The following is an 18,287-nucleotide window of genomic DNA, read 5'->3' as shown; positions in this document are numbered from 1 at the left end:
CCAGAGATTGAAATTAGCACAGATACCGTTCCATAAGCCAAATATGTAATAGACAAGAGCTACTCCTTGCTCAACGAAGTGGACTCAACACCCCATATTAAACGCCTAAGAATATACCTGACTAGTAAAAATCTTAAAACCTATGGATTTATATGTCTCCGAAAGAGAATCAAGGGTGTGTACAGCGGCATAAGCGCAGCAGTGATAGGATTGGTGAGGTTCCGTGAGCAAATGCAGACCCTTTGAAGTCATATTGCATGGTACCCATTCCATGGGTCTCAACTCTCCATGATAAAGGGATTTTTCCTTCAGCTAAAACATGCATGTGGAACCCAGAGTATGATCCACCGTGTGATCGGGAAACGTGTTCAAATGTGTCTCAGTTTTCGTCCCCTGGTACTCGGGTGCAACATTCCAGACGCTTTACTAACACTCTCCCCACTTGGAGAGTCAGTGCCTTTAACCTCTTGTTTGGCCCAGTTTGCAATTTCTGCGTAACATAAACAGGAAGAGGGAGAACCAATGAGAGACTAGGTGGAGGTGTCTGGACGGGCAAATTTAACTCTCATTTCCCACCAGGAAGAGGAATTAACCAAAGGCTCAGCATGCCGTGCCGGAAACAAACTAGTGCCGGAAGCAATCCTGCGGTGTTGCGGCCAGCTCACAAGAAAGCGAGTTGAAGAAAGGAGCTCAGGGGCACTGTAATTCACAAACCTACAGAGTTATAAATGACAGCTATCTTCCAAAAATATATTGCAGTAAGGCTGCCAAGAGGAGTTGAATGCGGGGCAGAATTGCAGGGAACCGATTTCAGGAGGTAGACTGGAATTGTATGTAAAGCATAGGAAAAGAGGCAGAACGTCCACAATGATGCACTTGGCCAAAAAGGGCGTATGCGTTCTTTCCTGAATATATTCAGGAAAATACGCATACGCCCTTTTTGGGCAACCAAGCAAGCTTGCAAAGGAAATCTGCACTACAATGAAGTCTCACTGCCCCCCGGTCAAAAGGGCTACCTGAAAAAAGTGTAAAATCCAGAAAGGCAGGACAGGCCATGGAGAACTGGGAGCCTTGTTATGCTGATGGGCGGCATGTAAATTGCCAACAGCCACTCTGGAGAAGTGTATGGTGTTTCCTGAAACATCCAAAAAACAAAGCAACAGAGCCTAGGGCACTTCCACTTATGGTCCTATAGCTTAGGGAAATTAAAATCCAAAAGACACAGCCACCCCAAACTTTGGGCCGGCTCTGTTTACAAGAACCTCGTTTACGGTACAAGTTCAATATCACAGAAAGCGAAAAATGGATAAAGAAGTTGTGGTACTTACGTACAATGCAATATCACTCAGCAATGAAATCTATGTCATCAGGCCCGTAGCAGCATAATGAGTGGATTCAGGTACGATGATTCTAAGTGAAATAAGTCACACAGAAAAAGAAACATCATAAGATATCACTACTACACGGAATGTAAACTTGGCTACACAAGAACTGAATTACAAAACAGAACAGGGCCTCAAATGTAGAAAACCAACTTATGCTTGCTTAAGGGGAAAGGTGAGTTGGGGTGCTGCATAAAACCAGAGATTGAAATTAGCACAGATACCGTTCCATAAGCCAAATATGTAATAGACAAGAGCTACTCCTTGCTCAACGAAGTGGACTCAACACCCCATATTAAACGACTAAGAATATACCTGACTAGTAAGAATCTTAAAACCTATGGATTTATATGTCTCCGAAAGAGAATCAAGCGTGTGTACAGCGGCATAAGCGCAGCAGTGATAGGATTGGTGAGGTTCGGTGAGCAAATGCAGACCCTTTGAAGTCATATTGCATGGTACCCATTCCATGGGTCTCAACTCTCCAGGTTTAACGGATTCTTCCTTCAGCTAAAACATGCATGTGGAACCCAGAGTATGATCCACCTTGTGATCGGAAAACGTGTTCAAATGTGTCTCAGTTTTCGTCCCCTGGTACTCGGGTGCAACATTCCAGATGCTTTACTAACACTCTCCCCACTTGGAGAGTCAGTGCCTTTAAACTCCTGTTTGGCTCAGTTTGCAATTTCTGTGGAAAATGAACAGGAATAGGGAGAACCAATGAGAGACTAGGTGGAGGTGTCCGGACGGGCAAATTTAACTCTCATTTCCCACCAGGAAGAGGAATTAACCAAAGGCTCAGCGTGCCATGCCGGAACCACACTAGGGCCCGAAGCAATCCTGCGGTGTTGCGGCCAGCTCACAAGAAAGCGAGTTGAAGAAAGGAGCTCAGGGGCACTGTAATTCACAAACCTGCAGAGTTATAAATAACAGCCATCTTCCAAAAATATATTAAAGTGAGGCTGCCAAGAGGTGTTGAAAGCGGGGCAGAATTGCAGGAAACCGATTTCAGGAGGTAGAATGGAATTGCATGTAAAGCATACGAAAAGAGGCACAACGTCCACAATGATGCACTTGGCCAAAAAGGGCATATGCGTTTTTTCCTGAATATATTCAGGAAAAAACGCATATGCCCTTTTTGGCCAACCAAGCAAGCTTGCAAAGGAAATCTGCACTACAATGAAGTCTCACTGCCCCCCGGTCAAAAGGGCCATCTGAAAAAAGTGTAAAATCCAGAAAGGCAGGACAGGCCATGGAGAACTGGGAGCCTTGTTGTGCTGATGGGCGGGATGTAAATTGCCAACAGCCACTCTGGAGAAGTGTATGGTGTTTCCTGAAACATCCAAAAAACCAAGCAACAGAGCCTAGGGCATTTCCACTTATGGTCCTTTAGCTTAGGGAAATAATAATCAAAAAGACACAGCCTCCCCAAAGTTTGGGACGGCTCTGTTTACAAGAACCTCGTTTACGGTACAGGTTCAATATCGCAGAAAGCGAAAAATGGATAAAGAAATTGTGGTACTTACGTACAATGCAATATCACTCAGCAATGAAATCTATGTCATCAGGCCCGTAGCAGCATAATGAGTGGATTCAGGTACGATGATTCTAAGTGAAATAAGTCACACAGAAAAAGAAACATCATAAGATATCACTACTACACGGAATGTAAACTTGGCTGCACAGGAACTGAATTACAAAACAGAACAGGGTCTCAAATGTAGAAAACCAACTTATGCTTGCTTAAGGGGAAAGGTGAGTTGGGGTGCGGCATAAAACCAGAGATTGAAATTAGCACAGATACCGTTCCATAAACCAAATATGTAATAGACAAGAGCTACTCCTTGCTCAACGAAGTGGACTCAACACCCCACATTAAACGCCTAAGAATATACCTGACTAGTAAGAATCTTAAAACCTATGGATTTATATGTCTCCGAAAGAGAATCAAGCGTGTGTACAGTGGCATAAACGCAGCAGTGATAGGATTGGTGAGGTTTGGTGAGCAAATGCAGACTCTTTGAAGTCATATTGCATGGTACCCATTCCATGGTTCTCAACTCTCCATGTTTAAGGGATTCTTCCTTCAGCTAAAACATGCATGTGGAACCCAGAGTACGATCCACTGTGTGATCGGAAAACGTGTTCAAATGTGTCTCAGTTTTTGTCCCCTGGTACTCGGGTGCAACATTCCAGATGCTTTACTAACACTCTCCCCACTTGGAGAGTTAGTGCCTTTAACCTCCTGTTTGGCCCAGTTTGCAATTTCTGTGGAAAATGAACAGGAATAGGGAGAACCAATGAGAGACTAGGTGGAGGTGTCTGGACGGGCAAATTTAACTCTCATTTCCCACCAGGAAGAGGAATTAACCAAAGGCTCAGCATGCCGTGCCAGAACCAAACTAGGGCCTGAAGCAATCCTGCGGTGTTGCGGCCAGCTCACAAGAAAGCGAGTTGAAGAAAGGAGCTCAGGGGCACTGTAATTCACAAACATGCAGAGTTATAAATGACAGTTATCTTCCAAAAATATATTGCAGTAAGGCTGCCAAGTGGAGTTGAATGCGGGGCAGAATTGCAGGGAACCGATTTCAGGAGGTACACTGGAATTGCATGTAAAGCATAGGAAAAGAGGCAGAACGTCCACAATGATGCACTTGGCCAAAAAGGGCGTATGCGTTTTTTCCTGAATATATTCAGGAAAAAACGCATACGCCCTTTTTGGCCAACCAAGCAAGCTTGCAAAGGAAATCTGCACTACAATGAAGTCTCACTGCCCCCCGGTCAAAAGGGCTATCTGAAAAAAGTGTAAAATCCAGAAAGTCAGGACAGGCCATGGAAAACTGGAAGCCTTGTTATGCTGATGGGCGGGATGTAAATTGCCAACAGCCACTCTGGAGAAGTGTATGGTGTTTCCTGAAACATCCAAAAAACCAAGCAACAGAGCCTAGGGCATTTCCACTTATGGTCGTATAGCTTAGGGAAATAATAATCAAAAAGACACAGCCTCCCCAAAGTTTGGGATGGCTCTGTTTACAAGAACCTCGTTTACGGTACAGGTTCAATATCGCAGAAAGCGAAAAATGGATAAAGAAATTGTGGTACTTACGTACAATGCAATATCACTCAGCAAAGAAATCTATGTCATCAGGCCCGTGACAGCATAATGAGTGGATTCAGGTATGATGATTCTAAGAGAAATAAGTCACACAGAAAAAGAAACATCATAAGATATCACTACTACACGGAATGTAAACTTGGCTACACAGGAACTGAATTACAAAACAGAACAGGGTGTCAAATGTAGAAAACCAACTTATGCTTGCTTACGGGGAAAGGTGAGTTGGGGTGCGGCATAAAATCAGAGATTGAAATTAGCACAGATACTGTTCCATAAGCCAAATATGTAATAGACAAGAGCTACTCCTTGCTCAACGAAGTGGACTCAACACCCCATATTAAACGCCTAAGAATGTACCTGACTAGTAAGAATCTTAAAACCTATGGATTTATATGTCTCCGAAAGAGAATCAAGCGTGTGTACAGTGTCATAAACGCAGCAGTGATAGGATTGGTGAGGTTCGGTTAGCAAATGTAGACTCTTTGAAGTCATATTGCATGGTACCCATTCCATGGGTCTCAACTCTCCAGGTTTAAGGGATTCTTCCTTCAGTTAAAACATGCATGTGGAACCCAGAGTATGATCCACCGTGTGATCGGGAAACGTGTTCAAATGTGTCTCAGTTTTCGTCCCCTGGTACTCGGGTGCAACATTCCAGACGCTTTACTAACACTCTCCCCACTTGGAGAGTCAGTGCCTTTAACCTCCTGTTTGGCCCAGTTTGCAATTTCTTCGGAAGATGAACAGGAATAAGGAGAAGCAATGGGAGACTATCTGTAGGTGTCTGGACGGGCAAATTTAACTCTCATTTCCCACCAGGAAGATAAATGAACCAAAGGCTCCGTGTGCCATGCTGGAACTAGATTAGGGCCTGAGGAGATCCTGCGGTGTTGCGGCCAGCTCACAAGAAAGCGAGTTGAAGAAAGGAGCTCAGGGACACTGTAATTCAGAAACCTGCGGAGTTATAAATGACAGCTATCATCCAAAATTATACTGAAGTAAGGCTGCGAAGAGGACTTGAATGCGGGGCAGAATTGCTGGAAACTGATTTCAGAACGTACACGGGAGTAGCTCTTAAAGCATAGGAAAAGAGACAGAACTTGGAAAATAATGCACTTGGCAAAAAAGGGCATATGTGTTTTATCCAGAGCTCTCATAACTGAGGGGAGGAGATTCCCAGCAGGCTCCAAGTGCCACCTGAGGGCTCACATTGCCAAGGCAACGTGAGCATGCCAGGCAGGAGTTACCTCACAGCAGAGGTCCCACCTCACAGAAGGGTGAGAAACCCAGCCAACATCAGACTCTCACCAGAGGGCCCACATCACCAAGGGGATGGGAACCAGGCAGGAGTGTCTTCACATCAGTGGGGCCACATCATCGAAAGCTGAGGTACTCAGCACATGTGTCCTCAAACCAGAGGACCCACATCACCAAGGACCTCGGAGTGAGGCAGGCAGGAGTAGCCTCACAACACTGGGCACATAGAATAAAAAAGTGAGGAATCCAGCAGTTGGAACCTCCCAGCAGGCGGCCCAGAGCACCGAGGCTATGGGATCCAGGCCACAGTGAACTCACAGAAGAGGGCCCATGTCATGAAACTGAGCAACCCAGCCATTGGGACCTCAGAGCAGGAGGCCCACATCCCCATGGGGATGGAATTCTGGTAGGAGTGTCCTCGCACCACTGAGAACGTATCAGAAAATTTTGGGCGATCAGCAGTTAGGGCCTGACGCCAGAGGACCCTCATCACCAAGGGAAAGAGGCTCCCAGCAGGCTCCAACTGCCACCAGAGGGCTGACGTCGCCAAGGCGATGTGTGCCAACCAGGCACGAATGACCTCACAGCAGAGGGCCCACCTCACAGAAGGGTGAGGAACCCAGCCAGGATCAGACTCTCACCAGAGGGCCCACATCACCAAGGGGATGGGAACCAGGCAGGAGTGTCCCCACACCAGTGGGACAACATCATCGAAAGGTGAGGATCCCAGCACATGTGTCCTCAAACCAGAGGAACCACATCACCAAGGGGTTCGGAATGAGGCTGGCAGGACTGGCCTCACAACACAGGGTCCATAGAATATAAAAGTTGAGGAATCCAGCAGTTGGAACCTCCCAGCAAGTGGCCCAGAGCACCGAGGCTATGGGATCCAGGCCGCAGTGAACTCACAGCAGAGGGCCCACATCATGAACCTGTGAGCAGCCCAGCTGTTGGGACCTCAGAACAGAAGGCCCACATCCCCATTGGGATGGGAACCTGGCAGGAGTGGCTTTGCACCACTTAGCACATATCAGAAAATGTTAGGAGCCCAGCAGTTAGGGCCTGATGCCAGGGGGCCCTCATAACTGAGGGGAGGAGACTCCCAGCAGGTTCCAACTGCCAACAGAGGGACCACGTCTACAAGGTGGCATGCGCCAGCCAGGCAGTAGTGACCTCACAGCAGAGGGCCTATCTCACAGAAGGGTGAGGAACCGAGGCAGGATGAGACTCTCACCAGAGGGCCCACAACACCAAGGGGATGGGAACCAGTCAGGACTGTCCTCCCACCAGTGGGGCCACATCATCGAAAGGTGAGGAACCCAGCACATGTGGCCTCATATCAGAGGACATACATCACAAAGGGGATGGGAGTGAGGCAGGTAGGAGTAGCCTAAAAACAGAGGGCCCAAAGAATAAAAAAAGTGAGGAATCCAGCATTTGGAACCTCCCAGCAGGCGGCCGAGAGCACAGAAGCTATGGGATGCAGGCAGGAGTTAACTAACACCAGAGAGCCCACATCATGAAACTGTGAGCAACCCAGGCATTGGGACCTCAGAGCAGAAAGCCCACATCCCCATGGGGATGGGAACCTGACAGGAGTGTCCTGGCATCACTGGGCTCACATCAGAAAACGTGGGGAGCCCAGCAGTTAGAGCCTGATGCTAGAGGGCCGTCATCACCGAGGGCAGGAGGCTCCCAGCAGGTTCCATGTGCCAACAGAGGGCCCACGTCGCCAAGGTGATGTGTGCAAGTCAGGCAGGATTGACCTCACAGCAGAGGGCCTACCTCACAGAAGAGTGAGGAACCCAGCCAGGATAAGACTGTCACCAGAAGGCCCACATCACCAAGGGGATGGGAACCAGGCAGGAGTGTCCTCACACCAGTGGGGCCACATCATTGAAAGTTGCCTAACCCAGCACATGTGACCTCAAACCAGAAGACCCACACCACGAAGGGGTTGCGAGTGAGGCAGGCAGGAGGAACATCACAACACAGGACCCATAGAATACAAAAGTTGAGGAATCGAGCAGTTGGAACCTCCCAGCAGGCAGCCAAGACCACAGAGGCTATGGGATCCAGGCCACAGTGAACTAACACCAGAGAGCCCACATCATGAAATTGTGATCAACCCAGCCGTTGGAACCTCAGAGCAGAAGGCCCACATCCCCATGGGGATGGGAACCTAAGAGGAGTGCTTGAGCAACACTGGGCTCACTAAGAAAAGTTGGGGAGCCCAGCAGTTAGGGCCTGACGTCAGAGGGCCCTCATCACAGAGCTGAGGAGGCTCCCAGCAGGGTCCAATTGCCACCAGAGGGCTCATGTCAACAAGGCGAGGTGAGCAACCCAGGCAAGAGTTACCTGATAGTAGAGGGCCCACCTCACAGATGGGTGAGGAACCCAGCCAGGATCAGACTCTCACCAGAGGGCCCACATCACAAAGGGGATGGGACCCAGTCAGGATTATCCTCACACCAGTGGGGCCTCATCATCTTAAGGTGAGGAACCCAGCACATGTGTCCTCAAACCAGAGGACCCACATCACCAAGGGCCTTGGAGTGAGGCAGGCAGGAGTAGCCTCACAACACAGGGCACATAATATAAAAAACGTGAGGATTCCAGCATTTAGACCTTCCAGCAGGCGGCCCAGAACACCGAGGCTATGGGATCCAGGCCACAGTGAACTCACAGCAGAGGGCCCACATCACAAAACTGTGAGCAACCCAGGAGTTGAGACCTCAGCGCAGAAGGACCACATCCCCATGGGAATGGGAACCTGGCTGGAGTGTCCTCGCACCACTGGGCGCACATCAGAAAATGTGGGGAGCCCACCATTTAGGGCCTGACGCCAGAGGGCCGTCATCACCGAGAGGAGGAGGCGCCCTGCACGCTCCAACTGCCACCAGAGGGCTCACGTCTCCAAGGTGACGTGTGCCAGCCAGGCAGGAGTGACCTCACAGCAGAGGGCCTACCTCACAGAACGTTGAGGAACCCAGCCAGGATTAGACTCTCGCCAGAGGGCCCACCTCACCAAGGGGATGGGAACCAGGCAGGAGTGTCCTCACACGAGTGGGGTCACATCATCGAAAGGAGGAACGCAGCACATGTGGCCTCAAGCCATAGGACAGTCATCACCAAGGGGCTGGCAGTGAGGCAGGCAGGAGGAGCCTCACAACAGAGGGCACATAGAATAAAAAAGTTGAGGAATCCAGCAGTTGGAACCTCCCAGCAGGCGGCTCAGAGCATCGATGATAAGGGATCCTTGCCGGAGTGAACTCACAGCAGAGGGCCCACATCTTGGTACTGTGAGCAAGCCAGCCGTTTTGACCTCAGAGCAGAAGGCCCATATCGCCATGGGGATGGGAACCTGGCAAGAGTGTCCTCACTCACTTGGCGCACATCAGAAAATGTGGGGAGCCCAGCAGTTATGGCCTAAGGCAAGAGGGCCCTCATCACCGAGGGGAGGAGGATCCCAGCACACTCCAACTGCCACCAGAGGGCCCACGTCGCCAAGGTGACGTGTGCCAGACAGGCATGATTGACCTCACAGCAGAGGGCCCACCTCACAGAAGGGTGAGGAACCCAGCCAGGATCAGACTCTCACCTGAGGGCCCACATCAGCAAGGGGATGGGAACCAGTCAGGACTGTCTTCCCTCCAGTGGGGTCACATCATCGAAAGGTGCGGAACCCAGCACATGTGGCCTCAAATCAGAGGACACATATCACAAAGGGAATGGGAGTGAGGCAGGCAGGAGTAGCCTAAAAACAGAGGGCCCAAAGAATAAGAAAGGTGAGGAATCCAGCAGTTGGAACCTCCCAGCAGGCGGCCCAGAGCACAGAAGCTATGGGATGCAGGCAGGAGTGAACTAATACCAGAGAGCCCACATCATGAAACTGTGAGCAACCCAGGCTTTGGGACCTCAGAGCAGAAGGCCCACATCCCAATGGGGATGTGAACCTGGCTGGAGTGTCCTCGCACCACTGGGCGCACATCACAAAATGTGGGGAGCCCAGCAGTTAGGGCCTGACGCCAGAGGGCCCTCATCACCCAGGAGAGGAGGCTCCCAGCAGGCTCCAAGTGCCACCAGAGGGCTCATGTCCACAAGGCGAGGTGAGCAAGCCAGGCAGGAGTTACCTCACAGCAGACGGCCCACCTCACAGATGGGTGAGGAACCCAGCCAGGATCAGACTCTCAACAGAGGGCCCACATCACCAAGGGGATGTGAACCAGGCAGGAGTGTCCTCACACGAGTGGGGTCACATCATCGAAAGGAGGAACGCAGCACATGTGGCCTCAAGCCATAGGACAGTCATCACCAAGGGGCTGGCAGTGAGGCAGGCAGGAGGAGCCTCACAACAGAGGGCACATAGAATAAAAAAGTTGAGGAATCCAGCAGTTGGAACCTCCCAGCAGGCGGCTCAGAGCACCGATGATAAGGGATCCTTGCCGGAGTGAACTCACAGCAGAGGGCCCACATCTTGGTACTGTGAGCAAGCCAGCCGTTTTGACCTCAGAGCAGAAGGCCCATATCGCCATGGGGATGGGAACCTGGCAAGAGTGTCCTCACTCACTTGGCGCACATCAGAAAATGTGGGGAGCCCAGCAGTTATGGCCTAAGGCAAGAGGGCCCTCATCACCGAGGGGAGGAGGATCCCAGCACACTCCAACTGCCACCAGAGGGCCCACGTCGCCAAGGTGACGTGTGCCAGACAGGCATGATTGACCTCACAGCAGAGGGCCCACCTCACAGAAGGGTGAGGAACCCAGCCAGGATCAGACTCTCACCTGAGGGCCCACATCAGCAAGGGGATGGGAACCAGTCAGGACTGTCTTCCCTCCAGTGGGGTCACATCATCGAAAGGTGCGGAACCCAGCACATGTGGCCTCAAATCAGAGGACACATATCACAAAGGGAATGGGAGTGAGGCAGGCAGGAGTAGCCTAAAAACAGAGGGCCCAAAGAATAAGAAAGGTGAGGAATCCAGCAGTTGGAACCTCCCAGCAGGCGGCCCAGAGCACAGAAGCTATGGGATGCAGGCAGGAGTGAACTAATACCAGAGAGCCCACATCATGAAACTGTGAGCAACCCAGGCTTTGGGACCTCAGAGCAGAAGGCCCACATCCCAATGGGGATGTGAACCTGGCTGGAGTGTCCTCGCACCACTGGGCGCACATCACAAAATGTGGGGAGCCCAGCAGTTAGGGCCTGACGCCAGAGGGCCCTCATCACCCAGGAGAGGAGGCTCCCAGCAGGCTCCAAGTGCCACCAGAGGGCTCATGTCCACAAGGCGAGGTGAGCAAGCCAGGCAGGAGTTACCTCACAGCAGACGGCCCACCTCACAGATGGGTGAGGAACCCAGCCAGGATCAGACTCTCAACAGAGGGCCCACATCACCAAGGGGATGTGAACCAGGCAGGAGTCTCCTAAGACCATTGGTCCCACATCATCGAAAGGTGAGGAACCCAGCACATGTGACCTCAAACCAGACGACACACATCACGAAGGGGCTGGGAGTGAGGCAGGCAGGAGGATCCTCACAACAGAGGGCCCAAAAAATTAAAAAAGTGAGGAATCCAGCAGTTGGAACCTCCCAGCAGGCGGCCAAGAGCACAGAGGCTATGGGATCCAGGCCTCTGTGAACACCAGAGAGCCCACATCATGAAAATGTGAACAACCCAGCCGTTGGGACCTCAGAGCAGAAGGCCCACATCTCCATGGAGATGGGATCCTAAGAGGAGTGCCAAAGCATCACTGGGCTCCCTAAGAAAAGTTGGTGAGCCCAGCAGTTAGGGCCTGACGCAAGAGGGCCCTCATCACCGGGGGGAGGAGATTCCCAGCACGCTCCAACTGCCACCACACGGCTGACTTCACCAAGGCAATGTGTGCCAGCCATGCAGGAGTGACCTATCAGCAGAGGGTCTCCCTCACAGGTGGGTGAGGAACAAAGCCAGGAACAGACTCTCACCAGGGGGTCCACATAACCACGTGGATGAGAACCAGGCAGGAGTGTCCTCACACTAGTGGGGCCACATCATCGAAAGGTGAGGAACCCAGAAAAGGTGGCCACAAACCAGAGGACCCACATCACCAAGGGGTTGAGAGTGAGGTAGGTGTCTGGACGGGCATATTTAACACTCATTTCCCACCAGGAAGAGAAATTAACCAAAGGCTCAGCGTGCCCTGCCAGAAGCAGATTAGGGCCTGAAGCAGTCTTGCGGGTTTGCGGCAAGCTCACAAGAAAGCGAGTTGAAGAAAGGAGCTCAGGGGCCCTGTAATTCACAAACCTGGAGAGTTATAAATGACAGATAACGTCCAAAAATATATTGAAGTAAGGCTGCGAAGAGGACTTGAAAGCAGGGCAGAATTTCAGGAAACCGATTTCAGGAGGTAGACTGGATTTGCATTTAAAGCATAGGAAAAGAGACAGAACATCGACAATGATGCACTTGGCCAAAAAGGGCGTATGCGTTTTTTCCTGAATATATTCAGGAAAAAACGCATACGCCCTTTTTGGCCAACCAAGCAAGCTTGCAAAGGAAATCTGCACTACAATGAAGTCTCACTGCCCCCCGGTCAAAAGGGCTATCTGAAAAAAGTGTAAAATCCAGAAAGGCAGGACAGGCCATGGAGAACTGGGAGCCTTGTTATGCTGATGGGCGGGATGTAAATTGCCAACAGCCACTCTGGAGAAGTGTATGGTGTTTCCTGAAACATCCAAAAAACAAAGCAACAGAGCCTAGGGCACTTCCACTTATGGTCCTATAGCTTAGGGAAATTAAAATCCAAAAGACACAGCCACCCCAAAGTTTGGGCCGGCTCTGTTTACAAGAACCTCGTTTACGGTACAAGTTCAATATCACAGAAAGCGAAAAATGGATAAAGAAGTTGTGGTACTTACGTACAATGCAATATCACTCAGCAATGAAATCTATGTCATCAGGCCCGTAGCAGCATAATGAGTGGATTCAGGTACGATGATTCTAAGTGAAATAAGTCACACAGAAAAAGAAACATCATAAGATATCACTACTACACGGAATGTAAACTAGGCCAGACAAGAACTGAATTACAAAACAGAACAGGGCCTCAAATGTAGAAAACCAACTTATGCTTGCTTAAGGGGAAAGGTGAGTTGGGGTGCTTCATAAAACCAGAGATTGAAATTAGCACAGATACCGTTCCATAAGCCAAATATGTAATAGACAAGAGCTACTCCTTGCTCAACGAAGTGGACTCAACACCCCATATTAAACGCCTAAGAATATACCTGACTAGTAAGAATCTTAAAACCTATGGATTTATATGTCTCCGAAAGAGAATCAAGCGTGTGTACAGCGGCATAAGCGCAGCAGTGATAGGATTGGTGAGGTTCGGTGAGCAAATGCAGACCCTTTGAAGTCATATTGCATGGTACCCATTCCATGGGTCTCAACTCTCCAGGTTTAAGGGATTCTTCCTTCAGCTAAAACATGCATGTGGAACCCAGAGTATGATCCACCGTGTGATCGGAAAACGTGTTCAAATGTGTCTCAGTTTTCGTCCCCTGATACTCGGGTGCAACATTCCAGATGCTTTACTAACACTCTCCCCACTTGGAGTGTCAGTGACTTTAACCTCCTGTTTGGCCCAGTTTGCAATTTCTGTGGAAAATGAACAGGAATAGGGAGAACCAATGAGAGACTAGGTGGAGGTGTCTGGACGGGCAAATTTAACTCTCATTTCCCACCAGGAAGAGGAATTAACCAAAGGCTCAGCATGCCATGCCAGAACCACACTAGGGTCCGAAGCAATCCTGCGGTGTTGCGGCCAGCTCACAAGAAAGCGAGTTGAAGAAAGGAGCTCAGGGGCACTGTAATTCACAAACCTGCAGAGTTATAAATGACAGCCATCTTCCAAAAATATCTTAAAGTAAGGCTGCCAAGAGGAGTTGAAAGCGGGGCAGAATTGCAGGAAACCGATTTCAGGAGGTAGACTGGAATTGCATGTAAAGCATAGGAAAAGAGGCAGAATGTCCACAATGATGCACTTGGCCAAAAAGGGCGTATGCGTTTTTTCCTGAATATATTCAGGAAAAAACGCATACGCCCTTTTTGGCCAACCAAGCAAGCTTGCAAAGGAAATCTGCACTACAATGAAGTCTCACTGCCCCCTGGTCAAAAGGGCCATCTGAAAAAAGTGTAAAATCCAGAAAGGCAGGACAGGCCATGGAGGACTGGGAGCCTTGTTATGCTGATGGGCGGGATGTAAATTGCCAACAGCCACTCTGGAGAAGTGTATGGTGTTTCCTGAAACATCCAAAAAACCAAGCAACAGAGCCTAGGGCATTTCCACTTATGGTCGTATAGCTTAGGGAAATAATAATCAAAAAGACACAGCCTCCCCAAAGTTTGGGATGGCTCTGTTTACAAGAACCTCGTTTACGGTACAGGTTCAATATCGCAGAAAGCGAAAAATGGATAAAGAAATTGTGGTACTTACGTACAATGCAATATCACTCAGCAAAGAAATCTATGTCATCAGGCCCGTGACAGCATAATGAGTGGATTCAGGTATGATGATTCTAAGAGAAATAAGTCACACAGAAAAAGAAACATCATAAGATATCACTACTACACGGAATGTAAACTTGGCTACACAGGAACTGAATTACAAAACAGAACAGGGTGTCAAATGTAGAAAACCAACTTATGCTTGCTTAAGGGGAAAGGTGAGTTGGGGTGCGGCATAAAATCAGAGATTGAAATTAGCACAGATACTGTTCCATAAGCCAAATATGTAATAGACAAGAGCTACTCCTTGCTCAACGAAGTGGACTCAACACCCCATATTAAACGCCTAAGAATATACCTGACTAGTAAGAATCTTAAAACCTATGGATTTATATGTCTCCGAAAGAGAATCAAGCATGTGTACAGTGTCATAAACGCAGCAGTGATAGGATTGGTGAGGTTCGGTTAGCAAATGCAGACTCTTTGAAGTCATATTGCATGGTACCCATTCCATGGGTCTCAACTCTCCAGGTTTAAGGGATTCTTCCTTCAGCTAAAACATGCATGTGGAACCCAGAGTATGATCCACCGTGTGATCGGGAAACGTGTTCAAATGTGTCTCAGTTTTCGTCCCCTGGTACTTGGGAGCAACATTCCAGACGCTTTACTAACACTCTCCCCACTCGGAGAGTCAGTGCCTTTAACCTCCTGTTTGGCCCAGTTTGCAATTTCTTCGGAAGATGAACAGGAATAAGGAGAAGCAATGGGAGACTATCTGTAGGTGTCTGGACGGGCAAATTTAACTCTCATTTCCCACCAGGAAGATAAATGAACCAAAGGTTCCGTGTGCCATGCTGGAACTAGATTAGGGCCTGAGGAGATCCTGCGGTGTTGCGGCCAGCTCACAAGAAAGTGAGTTGAAGAAAGGAGCTCAGGGGCACTGTAATTCAGAAACCTGCGGAGTTATAAATGACAGCTATCATCCAAAATTATACTGAAGTAAGGCTGCGAAGAGGAGTTGAATGCGGGGCAGAATTGCTGGAAACTGATTTCAGAACGTACACGGGAGTAGCTCTTAAAGCATAGGAAAAGAGACAGAACTTGGAAAATAATGCACTTGGCAAAAAAGGGCATATGTGTTTTATCCAGAGCTCTCATAACTGAGGGGAGGAGATTCCCAGCAGGCTCCAAGTGCCACCTGAGGGCTCACATTGCCAAGGCAACGTGAGCATGCCAGGCAGGAGTTACCTCACAGCAGAGGTCCCACCTCACAGAAGGGTGAGAAACCCAGCCAACATCAGACTCTCACCAGAGGGCCCACATCACCAAGGGGATGGGAACCAGGCAGGAGTGTCTTCACATCAGTGGGGCCACATCATTGAAAGCTGAGGTACTCAGCACATGTGTCCTCAAACCAGAGGACCCACATCACCAAGGACCTCGGAGTGAGGCAGGCAGGAGTAGCCTCACAACACTGGGCACATAGAATAAAAAAGTGAGGAATCCAGCAGTTGGAACCTCCCAGCAGGCGGCCCAGAGCACTGAGGCTATGGGATCCAGGCCACAGTGAACTCACAGAACAGGGCCCATGTCATGAAACTGAGCAACCCAGCCATTGGGACCTCAGAGCAGGAGGCCCACATCCCCATGGGGATGGAATTCTGGTAGGAGTGTCCTCGCACCACTGAGAACATATCAGAAAATTTTGGGCGACCAGCAGTTAGGGCCTGACGCCAGAGGGCACTCATCACCGAGAAGAGGAGGCTCCCAGCAGGCTCCAACTGCCACCAGAGGGCTGACGTCGCCAAGGCGATGTGTGCCAACCAGGCACGAATGACCTCACAGCAGAGGGCCCACCTCACAGAAGGGTGAGGAACCCAGCCAGGATCAGACTCTCACCAGAGGGCCCACATCACCAAGGGGATGGGAACCAGGCAGGAGTGTCCCCACACCAGTGGGACAACATCATCGAAAGGTGAGGATCCCAGCACATGTGTCCTCAAACCAGAGGAACCACATCACCAAGGGGTTCGGAATGAGGCTGGCAGGACTGGCCTCACAACACAGGGTCCATAGAATATAAAAGTTGAGGAATCCAGCAGTTGGAACCTCCCAGCAAGTGGCCCAGAGCACCGAGGCTATGGGATCCAGGCCGCAGTGAACTCACAGCAGAGGGCCCACATCATGAACCTGTGAGCAGCCCAGCTGTTGGGACCTCAGAACAGAAGGCCCACATCCCCATTGGGATGGGAACCTGGCAGGAGTGGCTTTGCACCACTTAGCACATATCAGAAAATGTTAGGAGCCCAGCAGTTAGGGCCTGATGCCAGGGGGCCCTCATAACTGAGGGGAGGAGACTCCCAGCAGGTTCCAACTGCCAACAGAGGGACCACGTCTACAAGGTGGCATGCGCCAGCCAGGCAGTAGTGACCTCACAGCAGAGGGCCTATCTCACAGAAGGGTGAGGAACCGAGGCAGGATGAGACTCTCACCAGAGGGCCCACAACACCAAGGGGATGGGAACCAGTCAGGACTGTCCTCCCACCAGTGGGGCCACATCATCGAAAGGTGAGGAACCCAGCACATGTGGCCTCATATCAGAGGACATACATCACAAAGGGGATGGGAGTGAGGCAGGTAGGAGTAGCCTAAAAACAGAGGGCCCAAAGAATAAAAAAAGTGAGGAATCCAGCATTTGGAACCTCCCAGCAGGCGGCCGAGAGCACAGAAGCTATGGGATGCAGGCAGGAGTTAACTAACACCAGAGAGCCCACATCATGAAACTGTGAGCAACCCAGGCATTGGGACCTCAGAGCAGAAAGCCCACATCCCCATGGGGATGGGAACCTGACAGGAGTGTCCTGGCATCACTGGGCTCACATCAGAAAACGTGGGGAGCCCAGCAGTTAGAGCCTGATGCTAGAGGGCCGTCATCACCGAGGGCAGGAGGCTCCCAGCAGGTTCCATGTGCCAACAGAGGGCCCACGTTGCCAAGGTGATGTGTGCAAGTCAGGCAGGATTGACCTCACAGCAGAGGGCCTACCTCACAGAAGAGTGAGGAACCCAGCCAGGATAAGACTGTCACCAGAAGGCCCACATCACCAAGGGGATGGGAACCAGGCAGGAGTGTCCTCACACCAGTGGGGCCACATCATTGAAAGTTGCCTAACCCAGCACATGTGGCCTCAAACCAGAAGACCCACACCACGAAGGGGTTGCGAGTGAGGCAGGCAGGAGGAACATCACAACACAGGACCCATAGAATACAAAAGTTGAGGAATCGAGCAGTTGGAACCTCCCAGCAGGCAGCCAAGACCACAGAGGCTATGGGATCCAGGCCACAGTGAACTAACACCAGAGAGCCCACATCATGAAATTGTGATCAACCCAGCCGTTGGAACCTCAGAGCAGAAGGCCCACATCCCCATGGGGATGGGAACCTAAGAGGAGTGCTTGAGCAACACTGGGCTCACTAAGAAAAGTTGGGGAGCCCAGCAGTTAGGGCCTGACGTCAGAGGGCCCTCATCACAGAGCTGAGGAGGCTCCCAGCAGGGTCCAATTGCCACCAGAGGGCTCATGTCAACAAGGCGAGGTGAGCAACCCAGGCAAGAGTTACCTGATAGTAGAGGGCCCACCTCACAGATGGGTGAGGAACCCAGCCAGGATCAGACTCTCACCAGAGGGCCCACATCACAAAGGGGATGGGACCCAGTCAGGATTATCCTCACACCAGTGGGGCCTCATCATCTTAAGGTGAGGAACCCAGCACATGTGTCCTCAAACCAGAGGACCCACATCACCAAGGGCCTTGGAGTGAGGCAGGCAGGAGTAGCCTCACAACACAGGGCACATAATATAAAAAACGTGAGGATTCCAGCATTTAGACCTTCCAGCAGGCGGCCCAGAACACCGAGGCTATGGGATCCAGGCCACAGTGAACTCACAGCAGAGGGCCCACATCACAAAACTGTGAGCAACCCAGGAGTTGAGACCTCAGCGCAGAAGGACCACATCCCCATGGGAATGGGAACCTGGCTGGAG

The sequence above is a fragment of the Leucopleurus acutus genome (assembly GCF_964270905.1).
Source record: "Leucopleurus acutus genome assembly, chromosome: 4".
NCBI lineage: Eukaryota > Metazoa > Chordata > Mammalia > Artiodactyla > Delphinidae > Leucopleurus > Leucopleurus acutus.
The sequence above is the reverse complement of the archived record's forward strand: the minus strand, read 5'-3'. Positions refer to the sequence as shown.